Here is a 16,662-nt window from a genome sequence, read left to right as displayed (position 1 = left end):
GATGTAACCTAATCAGAGTGGTATTGCATCACAAATAAAAACCAAGAACATCTCATCTTTTTTTCTGAATTCTGTTGGCAAGAAGTAAGTCTGGTTTCCCTGAGGTGAAAAGTAGGGGACTTTACAAAAGATTGATTCTGATTGTCCCCTTGAAGTGTGTCTGCCACTTTATATCATGAGATTCAAGGACTATGAAATGATCAAAATATATGCATGTATATAATTAAGTCTTTCTAAACTTCAAAGCATTATGCACATCTAAGAGAAAATTAGCATTCGATTCTAAGTATTATTCATTTTAGTACCACTAAACCAAAAAAGCCTAAGAAGATATCTTTGCAATCTTCAAAGAACTCTGATATAGGCAGGTAGGAAGGGAGAGAAGGAAAGAGAGAAAGAAAGAGAGAGATAGAAATTCTATGATGAATGCAGCAAAATACTTATATGTATTTTGAGAAAATTCCCCAAATATTCTAGGTGATTAAGATTCTAAGTGGGTACAAAGAAAAAAATAAGTGTTCAAATAAATTATGATCGTATTTAGGAGTTGCTGAATCAAGAGGACACAATTGAATGACATTGAATGACATCTCTGAGTAGGTGAATTCCACCCACTCTTCAGAAAAATATATTAATTTTTATTTCAGAAGCAACATCTGAATTGTCTTTCAATGCAATTGAAATTTGGGATTCTCTCCTCACATGATTAAGATGATGAGAATTAGGTTATCAAGGGAAGAGTAACTCAAGGTAAGTTATCTGTCAGTCACTATTGATGCCCAAATATTACCTTGATGAAAAGGAAGGCTTTTGTAATATTGATTCATAGTGCTGAACAGGTGATACATGTCTATAATCCCAGTGACTCAGGAAGCTGAGGCAGGAGGAACACAAGATCCAGGCCAGCCTAAGAAACTTGGTGAGACCCTGTGTCAAAATCAAAATCAAAATAACTGATGATGTAGCTCAGTGATGAAGTACCCTGGGGTTCAATCCACAATACCACACACACAGATACACAAAACATTGATGCACAGTGCTTTTGCAAACGTGCCTTCTTTAGGAAAAAGAAACATTTTGCTTACATCATGTATATTGATAAATCATTGGTATGACCACAGATGGAAATGATTGAGAACCATTATACCGGACCACAGTTTACTTTAAAATAAATAATATCACCTAAGGAAATTTTTAAAACGTGCAGTAAAATGATTTCACCAACATATTTAAATTATAAAAGATCTTCTATGCTAATTATTTTCTGTAAACACCACAAAGTATAATTGAAAATCCATAATATAAACTCCCCTGTAGTGACACTTTTAATAAAGTTATCATGCCATTTCATTGTTCTTGCCTTTAATATGCAGCTAAATTAATGAAAAAATAAATGGCCAGCAACTTTCATTACAGCTGAAAAAAAGAGAATATTATTGTTAAATCCTTTGTTGCAAATTCTTTAAAAGCTTTTTCTGAGTTTTTTTTCCTAAAAAATAAGTTATTGATTGATGTAATCATATCAATTCAAGTAAGACTGGTTACTCAATGCAGAAAAAAAAAACAACAAACAAACACTTGAGTCACCATCCCCGGCTCTTTTTATTCAGCAGATTTATGTTTGTATTTCAAATGATATTTATATTCAGGAGATGAAGCTTATAAACTGCCACTCATTTCTCAATAGGTTGATGAATTCAGTTAAATTAATTTCTATGTAAGTCACTTTAAAATCATTGAGCATGCCCGATTTGCTACATCTGGTAGAATAGAATTCTATTTTTCTTGTGCTGATTGTCATGAAGAAAACCTGCAAATGTTAAAAACATAAAGCACTCACATGGTGTCTGGCATAATGGAATGTGTCAAACTCTCCCCAGTGATGATAACAGGTTTTGTACAATTTGCACTATTATAATGGCATGACAAGATATAAGTTTACTTGGGTATGAAAAAGCAGAGCAAAAAGTGCTCCAAATGCGAAAAGCAATAAAAGAAATCACTTTTTTTTAAAAAAAATAAAGAATATATAAAATTTGTTATCAGTGATAGATTTAGAGTAAACTAATTTGTGGAATAAATGATGTGTAGAGATTCAAATGCATTTGAAATATTAAAATTTAACTTGCATTACCCTTTGTGATTATTGCCTTTGATAGGAAAGACTGTGGTTTTGATGTTTTATCATAGTTTAGGATCTTCACTCATTTTAACATTTTCATTTGTTGTGCAGAAATGGCATTCCTAATGAAAAGAGACCCTCCCTGAAACATCAAAAATTCCTATTTAAAGAAAATAAAAATCTTAGATTTGCAGAAATGCATTCTAGAGTTTTATAACAAAAGAAGTGTAGTTTTAAAAATCATAATTGAACTTTCAATAAATACAGGAGATTGTTGATTAAGCTACATAGAAAATTATACTTCAGTGTCATGTTACAGATATTTAGGAATTAACAGAAATTAGGATCTGCGAGGAAAAAAAAGTTCTGATGAAGAAACCAAGCAAAGGAACCATAAAACAGGGATATGGATTGCACTTCCCATCATGGAAGACCGGGTAATGAAATGACACAGACTCTTGCAGGTCAAAATCTTTTGAGAATGTTTTGTGCAGCTCCTGTCACACCTGGGCCGCTCTTCTCACTTTGAGAAGTCTGGGGCTATTTGCAGGGAATAGATGTTAGGTTTTTGACTAGTTCCACATTTCTTTGACTCACCCTCTAGACCTGTGTTTTCCAATACAGTAACTCAATATGATAGCCTCCATGTCTATTGAGCACTTAACATGTGGCTACTTGGAGTATAGTCATGTCACAGTGTGAAACATGGTGAATTTGGTGAATTTTAAAGATTCGCTACAACAAAAGAATGCTCAATATTTCATTAATAATTTTACACTAAATACTTTGTCAAGTGATACTGTTTTAGATTGTGTAGTTAAATAAAATTACATCATTAAAATTAGTTTGACCTGTTTTTTTTTTTTTATTTTGAAATGTGACTACTAGAATATTTTAAAACTACCTGGAAGGCTCCAATTCTGTTTCTACAGGCACATATTATAGTAAACACCGACTCCTGTCGGGTTCTCCTCTTCTGCCAACTAAAATTTCCCCAGCTGAAACGTTGTAGTGTGGAGTAGTGAGAGGGAAAGAGAAGGCAGTCATAATGTAAAAGGCATAAGGTACTAATTCCTGATTGATATAAATGCCCTAATATAAATAATTATTTTCCAGAAAGCAGAAATTCAAACACCTATCTAAAAAGAGTATAATTGGTAATTCATAAGATGCTTTCATGCTTTGGCTCAAGGAGTATTAAAGAAAGAAAAGTAGGCTATGAAGGTAGGTTGAAGGAAAGGGTTGCACTGTGGGAACACAAGAACAAGAAGACTGGAGGCACAAAATGACCTTGTACATTTGGATATCACCTCCCTTTAATTACACCGTAACAGTCAGTAGTTACGCCAGGAGGAATTCTCATGATGAAACTGCAGATCTAGTTTCTTTGAAATGAAAAACAATTCTTTTTTTTATTAAAAATATGGTTTAAAGCAGAGCTCCCGAGAGAGTTTTCATCTGACAATTTCTGCTCTAGTAAATGTATACTCCAACATGATATTAAATCCAAAACTGTTTCATCTACATCATATTACAATCAATATTTTGTCAGAAAGAGTGATTTTTCAAGTTTCCTATTACTATGGGAAAGTAAAGCTATCTATTCAATACATCAGGGCTCTGCTTATGAAAAGCAGATATTTTGCAAATGTCAACAAAAATTTCCTCTACTTTTTGGGCAATCAGGGACTCATCAAAAAAAAATCAAAGACAAACAGAATTCACTCATATAGCATATACAAAAACTGTGATTCCCTAAAGTGAAAAAGCTTGTTTCAAAAATTTATGATTTTTTTCTCTCCTATATGACCATTTTTGGTTGTACTTATCACCTTTTAAACTTAAAATCAGTGACTAAAAATAAATTCTAAAAGATAATAAGATTATATAATAGGTATTTATAGAGCAATGTGTTCTAAAATGTACATTGGTTTTTCTCTCCCAACATGTATTTTTGTAGCATTATCAAAAGAGCAAAAAGTGTACGCATACACATGCGCGCACGCGCGCGCGCACACACACACACACACACACACAGAGGCACATATATACAAAAGTTAGAAAATTTAAAAATGCTAAGAGTTTCTAATAATATGAGGCTCTTAGAAAGGGGGAGAAAGAACAATATGAGCTGTTTTGAGCACTAATGTAGAAGGTTCTTTGAGAAAATTAGGTGAGAAAAAGAGGTATGCTCCCATCTACATAAAATGTAAATATTTACCATTCTTGGACATATGTAATATGCATACTACATATTGCACACATAGTCTTCTCTATCATTACTTCACAATTTTTTTTTCAGTTTTTGTCAGAACCTCAATACTGTTTTCCAGGATGACTGTAGTAATTTACATTACTACAGTATACAAGGATTCTTCTTCTCAATACCCTTGCGGACATTTTTCATATTTTTTTATGTTTTTCATAATTAGCCATTTCTAACAGGTATGAGATGATATCTCAGTGTGGTTTTAATTTGCCCTGACAATTATTTCTATGATCTATCTCTTCAAATAATAATAATAATTATTATTATTATTATTTGTCTTCTCCTAAAAGTTCACTGTGTTTCCTCATCATCCACAAGTGGCAACATTCATATAGCTTCACAGAATTTTCTTTATAGAGTTTTAAATTTTTCCCTAACAAATCAGTTTACTCACGTTGTCTTTTTGTTCTTTAGTTGTTTTTAAAAGAAGCTTTGGGTTTCCCTATAACTTAAAAAAAAATCATTCCAGCCATTTTTTATAGCATTCCTGAAGCAGTTCTTCATCCTATTGGTGGGTTATGAATGATATTTTGATGGCAGCTACATGCATTGCATGTGTTTTGTTACACTTTGTAAAGACAGTATCTTTCTTGTGTCAGAGAAAGGCACAATCTGTTCTAAATGATGAAATTTCACTTTCATTTGTTCTTTTTGAAAAGTGTCCATTTTAAGCTCATGTAAAAAGTTGTTTTTCTGAGACTAATCTCTCTGGCTATAATTCTTTTCATATGTTGCTTGATTCAATTTGCTAGTCTTTTGTTGAATATTTTTCTATATGCATAAGAGATAGGTTTATTCTTGGAAGTTTGCTGAAATCTGAGATATGTAAGATTTCCAAGAACCTTCAAATGTCAGTATATGCAATCTACTATATTTCCATCCCTTGTCTAAGTTACAGGAACATTTCTGCTGTACAACTCACATGAGAATTATTCACATGAGTTCCAACCACAAGCCCAACCACAACATACTGATTCTGTAGAAACCTTAGATAAGAGACAACACAATTATCCAAAATGTAAACAGAAATGAGAATTTTAAATTATCAAGGTTAGCAGATCTCAGTTATTCTCCTTTTAAAAATATGCACTACTTTATGATGCATTTTGGAATTGAAAATTAGAAAGTATTCCTATTTCATATGAAAAAAGACATCTCACTAGATGTTGAATATGCATTCCAAAATAATACAATAATTCATTCCTATATAAAGAAAAAGTTAAAATTATTTATACAATGTAGCAAAAGTTTTCATTTCTGTTAAATCGTTGAAATTTTTATTTTCTGTAATATCGCTTTACTATTATGGAACACTTGAAAATATTCATATCATACTAATCTATCTTAATTATTCAATTTCTAATGCATAGTTTTGAATTCAATGATACAAGTCTACTTTCAGAAAATTCTGAGTATGTACCAGAACGTTTTATTCCTCATTTAAATAATTGATATCTTCATTATCATAAATTATATTTCCAAGTGGTACTTTTTATTATTGTCTGTATATTTTGTTTCTGAAATGACTGAGTATTTAACAAGTAAAATTATATAAATAAAACTGATAAGATAATTTTTCATTAACTTTATACCCAAGAGGTATTTATTTAATGGACTACTATGAATTTTATTTCTAAAATTACTGAGTATTCAACATTTAAAATTATACTAAATAATTAAAATAGTGATGATCTCATTTTAAAGAAAGAGAAATTAGTACATTTTTAATTATTATTGGAGGAACAAATTAACAGGGGAATAAATTGCATGGTTCTGTGTGTTTTTCTCGCTCAAGGTCAAATATGCTCATTGTTTTAATTAAAAGATAGAATGATAACAAACAGCAAAGAATAGGTATTGCAGTCTGGGGAAAGAAAGACTTGTAATTGCTAAGAATACTTGAGGATGTAGCATGGAGTGAGCACATTGGCCTCTTTCCCAGGCATTCACAAGTAGGCATCATCTTGGTGCATTTATGTGATTTGCCAGCATCTGGGAATTTCTTCCTTCACTGAGGATGGGTTCATAATAACTGACTAAGCTTATGAATAATGTGAGAATGCCAATTCCTTAAGCATTGAATGCCATTAACCATCTGTTTCAAAATAAAGCCACTGGTCAAATGGCTTGCATTATGAGTTTGTCTGGCAAGGTCTTGCTCTAAAATACGGAATACTTAGATTTCCTGTGTAAGTGATTGATTGTCTTTATGATTGCCTTCTTGTTTTGATGACTGTAAAAGACTTTCTGAGTGACACTTTATTGTTAATGAGTTTATTACTTATAATTTGTACTGGGTTCCTTTATGTTCAAGTCACTAAAAAACAATTTGTTTCCATTTTGCAAGGGAATATGTCAGTGTGGCATCAAATGCTAACAACAAGAAAGGTAAATTCATGTGGACAAAAAAAATCAGAGAAAACAGAAGTTTAGGTTTGTTAAGTTAAAGAAAATCAATATGATTTAAAACTTTTACATTTAATTAGAAATCATGAGAAATATCACAAAATAGTGAATGTCTCAAATTTAAATATCAATATCATTTTTAGACTTCTCCTAACTTCCTCTTTATGTTTTTTTCTCCCAATTAAGATCTACAGTGTCTCAGGCACAATCTCTCTTTCATTTGCTTTTTTTTTTCAAAACCAAACAGCCATCCATCTTGTCATCCCTTCATACCATCACCCAGTTTCAAAAATAAATCTTTTTTCAGGAATCTGAAAAACCTGTTAATGGCTTTTTTGCTTTTTGCATTAGCAATTTCTCTCTTTTAATAATTCCCTTATAGAAGAAAACTTTCTCTACTCCTGAAAGTATAGAAGAATGTATTATAAAACCTTGTATCTTAAATTAGCAAATGCAATGAGGAATGGAATAATTTGCGAAGCAGCTTCGGTAATAAATTCAAGAAAACTTTTCTATGTGAATTTTGATTTTAGATAAGAATGGCTGCTTTGTTCAAGAGCATCTCAGTCTCCTCCTTCCCTCCTCAGCATCCCTCTCTCCTTCCCTTCTTCCATCCTACATAGACAACAAAAAAAATATGTAAAAAGACAAATAAAAACTTCTGGATGTTGGTTAAATTTTATTGAAAATATAAATTGTGAAGTAATACTAAAATCAATTCCTTAACTTTTTTAAAAATATTTTTTTATTTTTTGATGAACTTTTATTTTATTTATTTGTATATGGTGCTGAGAATCAACCAGTGAGTCACACATGCTAGGCAAGCAGGCTACCACTGAGCACAACCTCAGATCCAATTCCTTAACTTTTAAAGAAATGATAAAGGACAGAATTGGGAAGATTCATTACATCACACATTTAAATGATTTCCAGTGAAATCACCTTAAAATACATTTAAATATTCTTCAAAAACATAATGCCATTGTAGTATTTTAAAATGTCAGTGAATTTGCTTTTCAAATTATGTGTATGTTGTAATGATTTGGATGTGAGGTGTCCCCCAAAATCTCATGTATGAGACAAGGTAAAAAGGTTTAGAGGAGAAAAAATTGAGTTGTGAGAGCCTTAACTCAATCAGTGAATCATCCCCCTGATGGGATTAACTGAGTGGGGACTGAATGCAGATAGGTTGTGGCTAGAAGAGGCAGATTATTGAGGTATATACTTTGCATTAGGTAAGTGGGGTCTCTTTCTGCCTACTGATGATGACTAGGTGTTTCCTTCTGCTCCACTCTTCTTCCAGGATGTCCTGCCTTACCTTGAGCCCCAAGGAATGGAACTGGTTATCTATGGACTGAAACATCTAAAGCCTGAGCCCCCAAATAAATTTTTCCTCCTCTACAATTGTTCTGGTCAGGTCTTTTAGTCACAACAGTGAAATAGCTGACTCAGATGTATGTATTTACATATGTAAGTCTGTATGTGCCCGTGTAAGAGTTTTGCTTTCCATACTTATGAAGTAAAATACTCCTGATTCCTCTAAGACCTCCCTATTGAAAACCATTTGCTTTCTTGGAATATCACCCGTTTCTAATGATTTTATGCTTATTCTCTATGTACTTTAGGAAAAAAAAAAAGAAGTGTGTCACATTAGATTGGGTAGAGAGAAGTGATGGGAGGGGAGAGGAGGGGGAGGGGGATAGGAAGGGCAGCAGAATAAAACAGACATTATTATTGCTGTATGTATATAGATAACTGATGACCAATGTGATTCTACAACCTGTACACTCAGAAGAAATGAGAAATCATATCCCATTTGATTCAAATGTATGAATTGTCAAGATCATTGTACTGTCATGTGTAGCTAATAAAAAAATAAATTAAAAAATATGTATTGACTTATATATGCAAATTTTATTGACATTATTTTTTCTTTAAGCACTTAAAAAGTGGTTTTTTTTCTAATTTTCTTCTCTACCCTTGTTATTCCTCTCGAGAACGTTCTTTTTATCAGAACAGTTTTAAGGTTTGTTTCTTTTCTCTTTCATTTTCAACTGTGTGACTTGACTTTGATGTGGTTACACATATTGCCTTCATGTTTCTTGGTTCTTATTTTTTTGTCGTTGCTTTTGTTTTTCACAACATTTTTCAATATTAGCCATTTTTAGTACTATCTCTGCCTTTTTATCTTTGCTTTTCTTTTGTGACTCATAGTATTTATTTTGATAAATCATTGAATATTTTCCCATGGGTATTTGTGGCTTTGCTTATTTCTTTCATGTTTTAAATTCTCTGCTTTACAAATTATGGTAATTTCAAATAGAAAATTGGCTTATTTTTAAATTCACCAAATTCTTCTCTTGTCATCATGTAATGGTACTTCAGAGGGGGGGATTTTGTGTTTTTATTGTTTAAATTTTTTTTAAAAAAATTATTAATTTCTAATTTTTTTGAAGCACTGGGAACTGAATCTGGGGATTTGTACAAATCAGTCAAATGATTTACTACTGGATTACATGTCTGACCTTTTTTTAGGGTTTTTAAAAATTAATTTATTTTATTTTTTGAGTTGATAGAATATCTGTAGATAGTTATGAGATATAATGTAATATTTTGATTCATGTATACCTTGGGTACTAACTCAGGATAATTAACACATCATTTCTTTATGGTGAGTAAATTCAAAATTCTTTCCTCTAATTTTGGAGTCATCTGATTCATTATTACATTCAACTTTCTGTGCCATGAAACACCAGCTTATTCCTCCTATTTAATAGTAACATCATACCCATTGACAAAACTCCCTGTTTGCCTCTTCACTACACTCTTTAGTCTCTGGTAACCACCATTCTGTTTTCAGCTCCTCCTATGAGAGCAATGTTTTTAGATTCCACATATAAGTAGATCATGCAATATTCAGAGAAAAAGGAAACCTTATACATGGTCAGTAGAAAAGTAAATTAGTTCATCCATTGTGGAAAAAAGTATGGAATTTCCTCAAAAAATTAGAAATAGAACTACCATTGACCCCAGCAATTCCACTAGTGGGTATATACCTAAAGAAAATGAAATTAGCATGTCAAAGAGACGCCTGTGTGCTTATGATTGTTGTAACACTTTTCACAATAGCCAAGGTGTGAAATCAATCTAAATATCCATTAATAGTTGAATTGATAAAGAAAAGAAAATTTGTTATATAAAATTAGTCTTTAAAAAAAAGCATAAAATTCTGTCATTTGTGAGAACATGGATGGACCTGAAGGACATAATGTCATGTGAAATAAGTCAGGCACTGAAAAATTTTAGAGTTTTCTAAAACAACAAAGCAAGAACTTTTTTTTTCCAGCTCTATTAACTGAACTGAAGAGCACTATAAAACAGTGTGCTGCCATTTTATAGTCTCTATTTCTCTGGTTAGATTTCCTACCTGTTCATTAATTACAGGCACATTTTCTTTTAAGTCCTCAAATATATTTATAATACCTGTTTTAAAATCCTTACCTGTTTGTTTCAGTATGAGTCAATATTTAATCAGTTTATTTTGACCATATTCTCTTTTGATTATTAGTCACATTATTAGATTATTAGTCCTGCTTATTTGTATGCACTATGTTATTGCCCTGTATCTTTTTACAATGTCAAACTTTTATAATTAAACAAAAGAAGCCCAAAATATTATAATAAGTCTTCATTCAGTAGGACTCAATAAATTGGTATTGATTCATATCAAAACAATGTGAAAAGAAAAATTTCCGTGTAAATATTTTTGACAAATACATGCATTTAAAACTTCAGAGAAATCATCTTTAGTTAGTGTTCAAATATCACAGCTTTGGAGTTCCTGCCATAAATTAAGTGTTTACTCAAAGGAAGTTTAAGGTAGCTATAAATCATGCCTCAATTGGATGATCAAAATATATTAGAAGGAAATAAAAGTTGAACTAGCTTCATTGTTTGCACTACATATAAAATATAAATACAATTTCTAAAAAGGATGTCTGCTACTCTGTGGAATTGAAGCTATAAGACATGACAAGTTTAATAAAAGAATCCTGAGATGTAGTTTTACATTGGGATATGCAGTTGTTTCAATTCTGTTGGTAAATGATTCATGTTTGGTATTAATAAAGAGTAACTCAAGAATAGTCCCTCATGGGGAAATGCCTTGGGGAAGACAAGTTGAATTAGTTTCAAAGCTATATTAGGTAATACATCTTATTTTCTCCAAAGTAAAGGAAATTTAAAATTAATGGTATAAAAGTAAATTTACTGAGCTCCTTACTATTTACTTTAATACATAAAAAAATGATAATGCTAAATACAATACTCTGAGTGAGTACTCAGTAATATATAATGTAATACCAGAATGCTGCCTTTAAAATTGAGCAGAAATTATATAACTGAGAAACTTAGAAATTCAGGGGCCCAATTCCAAATGAAACTAATAAATATATGGGTTGCTTTAAGCTTCATCCTGCCTGATTATGATTAATCCACCACAGATGAAAACTATTTAAAAATAAATATCTGCACTGAATATGTACAGACTTTTTTCCTTCTCATTATTTTCTAAGCATTATAATATAAAATTACATAGCACTTTAATTTTATTCAGTATTACAATAAATCTAGAAAAAAATAAAATATACAGAATATTTGGGAGGATGTACCTTTAGGTAAATAGCACAATATTAAGTCTCCAGGTCTTTTGGTATCCTATTGGGTCCTGGAACCAATCTTCCATGGGTACGCTGGGACAAAATAAATAATAAAAAAAGATTTTAAGGACAGTAGTTGGAATTCAGGGTCATGGCAAGATAATTTGCATTTGATTTTAAATTTCCTGAACAATCCATGTACTCATCTAAGCAGAATGCTCTTAAAGGAAAGGAGCAGGTACAACTAGGAATATCAGAAGAGTGAGAACTGGAAGTTAATGTTTTTGTCTCTGTGACCCTGATTCCTTGACTATGAAGGCAATTATACTTCTGTGCTGGAGTTGTTGGAAATTATGTGTAGTTTTGCTAAAGCACTGTCTATCTCTGGATCAATTGAGCACTGTTAAATGTAATAATGTTTTAAAGATCCAAAGTATCATAGTGTTTCTTCCATAATAAGATGGCCTTTAGATGGCACATAAGTGCTGCACAGTCTATCAGAAGACAGTCTCTTCCTGTGAATTCGAGTAGCTTTTCGTTTCATTCTTTCTTATACAACCTCAAAATTTACTGTGTTTGACAAATATGTTACTCTTTTATCTCACTCAAAATAGTTCTTGCTTAGAGTTGGTATTAAATAGAAATTTTTTGGATGGATGAATAAAAGAATAAATAAATTAAAAGAAGACCTTTAAGTTTGGCAAAAAAAAAAGACATTTGAAATAGATGTATGACATAATTAAAAAATCTTAATGTAAGTATAAAGTATACCATAGATTTTAACTCTCATTGTAATTTTAAGAGACCATATTATATTGTGTAGAAGATAGTCAAATTTTTTATTGAGTGAGCAAGAGAGTGAGTGAAAGAGTGAATATAATTCATCATTGTGATTTATAGAGAACTTAGACTTTGATATTTTTTTATAATGTGAACTTCAGTAATTAACTGCTGTATCCACAATCAGTTCATAAATATTACTTTAATAAGCTGCATAACATTTAGCTCAGATGCTTGCCTTAATTAAAATTTAAATCCCATATCATTTTCCTAATTTAACAATGCAATATCATACACATATCATTGAAGAAACAAGTTTATGGTTAATAATCAAATACAGAATGTTAGACAAAGGAAATTTAAAATTTGCAATTTGAGACAGGAAGAAGGAAACACACCTTTCACAGAATTATGCAGCCAAAAAGTTATAAGAGACACTTGAGCCCCAAAGTAGCACCTGTTTTTTAGTAGTTGAGATCATGAGGATTTATACATAAGTTGTTAGCAAATCTTTTGGTTCCTGAAATCTTGTAAGTATGAATTTAAATGAATAACAAAGTGGGAGATATAAGTATTTAGAAAAATATATTTCAATAACCCACAAGTACACTGCTTTACTTAACATCTTACTTTTTATGAATCTGTATGGACTATGCTTTTTACCAAAACCATTGACATAGCTGTTTGAAATGAACAAAAGTATATGAAGCACAAAGAAAGTTTAAATTATAATCATTGTATTACTGATAAAGTGGTCTATTATGTAATACTACTTTGAAAATGGATGATATTCAAATAAGGTATACATAAAAAGTCCCCCCAAAACTAAATAGCTTGATTAAATATATTGCCTAGGCATATAATTTGTCTTTATACTCAATCTTTTCATATACCTACTATTCTCAACCAAAATTTTACTGAAAAATGTGAGATTTGAACTCATATAAATATTCTAAGGTAAGTTAAGTTCTAAACAAATAAAGTTGAAAATATAAAAGTGCTAATTTGTGTTTTTATAGTTTTTAAGCTAACAAATACAATTAATTTTGCTTTTGATATTTGCAAATATTACAAATGAAACAAATTTCTTATTTTTGTATTAGAGAAAGCAACTTCTTGTAAGGGATATCCTGAACTTCTCAGGAGAAAAAAATTATGTTTAATACAATTAATTTTTATCTTCACATATAAATAACTGCATTTCTAACCATTCTAGCAAGATTCAAATTAATAGCTATGGAATATAAATATTAATATGCAGTGCTGATATTTGAAAATTCTAGTATTAATACTTACAAATGCTAATTATAACTAGGACTCACTGAAAACTCTAGGTGGACAGAAAGTCTAAATAGTCTAATATAACTTTTCTTAATTTGGAAAGAAATTTGTTTCTGACAAGAATATCTCATTGGGGCTTTTGACAGAAATACACAAACTGAAGATTTTCTAAATGTGGTACCTAGATGAGCTGTATCAGCATAATGTGTAAACTCAGAAACATAAACTCTTGGACCCCTCTTAGATATTCCAAATCTTCAAGAGGTAGAGGCTAGAAATATATGTGTTTTGTCAAGGCCTCCAACTGATTTTGATGCAAGCTAATGCATAAGAACCACTGGTATAGATTGACCCATGGAGCTACTATATCCTTTAATAGAAGATACTGTATTCTCTAGAAGAAGGTACTGATGACTCAGAAGACAGGCTTTAGCTCTTCTCTCACAAAGCCCAGAGTGTTCCTGGCAGAAGAGGAACAGGTACCAAGACAATCAAAATGATCATAGGTACAAAGGAATGAAAGTGGGATTCATATTGTAGAGGGATTTCTGAGTCGGAGCTGAAAAAATATGCCTCAACAAAATTGCCAACCAAGGTGATCCGAACAAGGGTAAAGAAATGGAAGCCTAGATTCAGGTGTTATGCAAATGAGATCCAAACGTTAAAGTAGCTTAAGCTCTCCAAAACTCTCAACCTTGAAATGACAAATACAATACTATTGCAGAATTTTCATAAAAAATAGTGTTATGGTTTGATATGAGCTGTCCCCTAACAGCTCCTGTGTTAATGGAGGAATATTCAGAGGTAAAATGATTGGATTGTGAGAGCAGAAACCTAATCAGTCTATCCTAGTTTAAATGAACTAACTGGATGGCAACTGTAGACAGGTAGGATATAGTTGGAGACGTTGTATCACTGGGAGCATGCCTTGGAAGGATCATCTTCCTGGTGGCCCCTTATCCTCTTGCTCTCTGCTCCCCAGCCATGTCAGTGAGCAGTTTTCCTCCACTATTGCTCTTCTGCCACGAGATTCTACCTTGCCCTTGTGCCCACTGCAATGGAAAAATCCCACCATGGACTAGAACTCTGAAACCATGAGCAAAAATAAACATTTTCTTCTCTAATTTGTTTTCCTAGGGTATTTTGGTCACAGTAAACTAAGTAATGCAAATAGTGAACATAAAATAAATACCTATTAGGTTCCAGGAACTTGGTGAGAGCTATAATTTATTATCCCAGTTAATATTTTCCCAGATTTCATAAGAGAATCTTAAATATTTTCACTCATTGGCAGAGCAGTCCACTGCAACTTAGAGACATTGAATAGTTTTTTTTTTTTTTAATATCAAAAGGCTGGAAGTGAAAGAGATGACATAGGAACAGAGAAGCAAGAACTGAAGTTTATTCCCTGTAGATAAAATACTTATTGCCTTTCTTAACATAGAGTAAATCCAACAACAACAAAAAAAAAGGGGGGGGAGGGGAAATAAAAGGGCTATTTAAAACACTCTAAAAGAATATTGATCAGACCATAGGAACAGAAACACCTTCTTACCAATGATACTGTGATCTACTTTTAATGATTTGTGTCTATTTTGAAAGGTGAGGATGAAATGTAGAATTAATTATCTAGATACTGTTGTATTTATTATCTTCAACACCATTATTATTTTGAAATATCATTATTGCTCGGAAGATGATAATAAAACTTTAAATTAAATTATTAAAATTGTAAGCCTCCAATGACAGTAAACCAGTATGTTGAATATTAATATCCATATCTAAGAAAGTGATTTGCACAACCCTTATTATTTTGCTTAGTCAAAATACTTAGAAACCAAGTAAAGAAAGAGAAAATACAACTAAACAATTGAAAGCCCGCAAAGGAATTTCTGTTTTATAATTTTTATTCTCCTTTCAGTTGAGAATTTGTGCAGATGGTGTACTTTCCTAGATATTATAACTCTCTCCTAATAGCCAGTAAGCGGAGCTACCAGGCCCAATCCGTAATGTTTATGATGAGTTCCCACAGATTATTGTTAAAGTATGTTAGAGACTATCTGGAAATTATTTCCTGGATGAAATCAATAATGTCTAACACTCTCTAGGTTCTAAAATGAAGAACAGTATGGAGATTTATGGCATGGTGCCCAAGCACAGCTAGAGTACATTAGAACAGCGATACATGCAGAACCTGACACCCGCACAGATGGAATCTGTTCCTGGGACGTCTGTACAAAAAGGGGCGCTAGAGCTCTGTTTGACATAGGAGAAAAGACCTCTGGGCTTTTTAGTAAAGTTCCCCGTGGAAATTAGACCAAAGGACAGCTCTTCAATTCTCAGGTGAATTCCATAGAGAAACTTTTTGCCATGTCTACTGCCAATTGTGTTCAAGGAGCAAAATCAGAATTTTGATGACAGTCTGAAATGATGTGCACAAAAAAAGTCTGTAATTTGCTACCTTTCTCCCCTCCTCCTTTTTCTCCTCCCCGGGCCTCCACCCTTCACTCTGATTGAGGGAAAGTGCTACAGAGACATGTTGGAATTTACAAATTGTAACCTCAACCGGAGGCTGCTTCTTTAGCCTTTGGCAAGTTGCTTTATCTCTTTCTGTCTTGCTTTTTTTTTTTTTATTTGAAAAATTAGGATAATAACACTTCTTCTTTCTGAATATTGATAAATATTGATGAATTAATGCTTTTAAAGAACTCTGAAAAAAATCTAAACATTCTATGTACAAGACAGTACATATTTCTTTCAAAATAATACAAAAACTTTCTCTCCAGCATCACCATAGGAAAAAAAAAGATGTTTCTAGATTCAGGTCTTCATAGCTATAAGTATCCTTAAGTATCTGGATGAGTTGAGTGTCCAGTGGTTAACACTAAAAAGCAGGATTTGTGGTTATTTAATACTTTAAGCTACTCAGCATCAGTTTTCTCTAGTTTCCCTAACTGCCATGCAGATTTTTCTTGGGTCAATCTTTTTCAATCCTGCACTTTTGGTGCTGGAATTCATGTGTCCTGGGTTCCTTTAACAAAACAGTTAAATAAACTAAGCTAGCCAGGTACTCACTCCCCAGATTGTAGAATCTTATTATCTATTAATACAAAAATAACTAAAAAAAAAAAAAGAACTATGAAGCA

This window comes from Ictidomys tridecemlineatus, chromosome 1 (genome assembly GCF_052094955.1).
Source record: "Ictidomys tridecemlineatus isolate mIctTri1 chromosome 1, mIctTri1.hap1, whole genome shotgun sequence".
NCBI lineage: Eukaryota > Metazoa > Chordata > Mammalia > Rodentia > Sciuridae > Ictidomys > Ictidomys tridecemlineatus.
The sequence above is the reverse complement of the archived record's forward strand: the minus strand, read 5'-3'. Positions refer to the sequence as shown.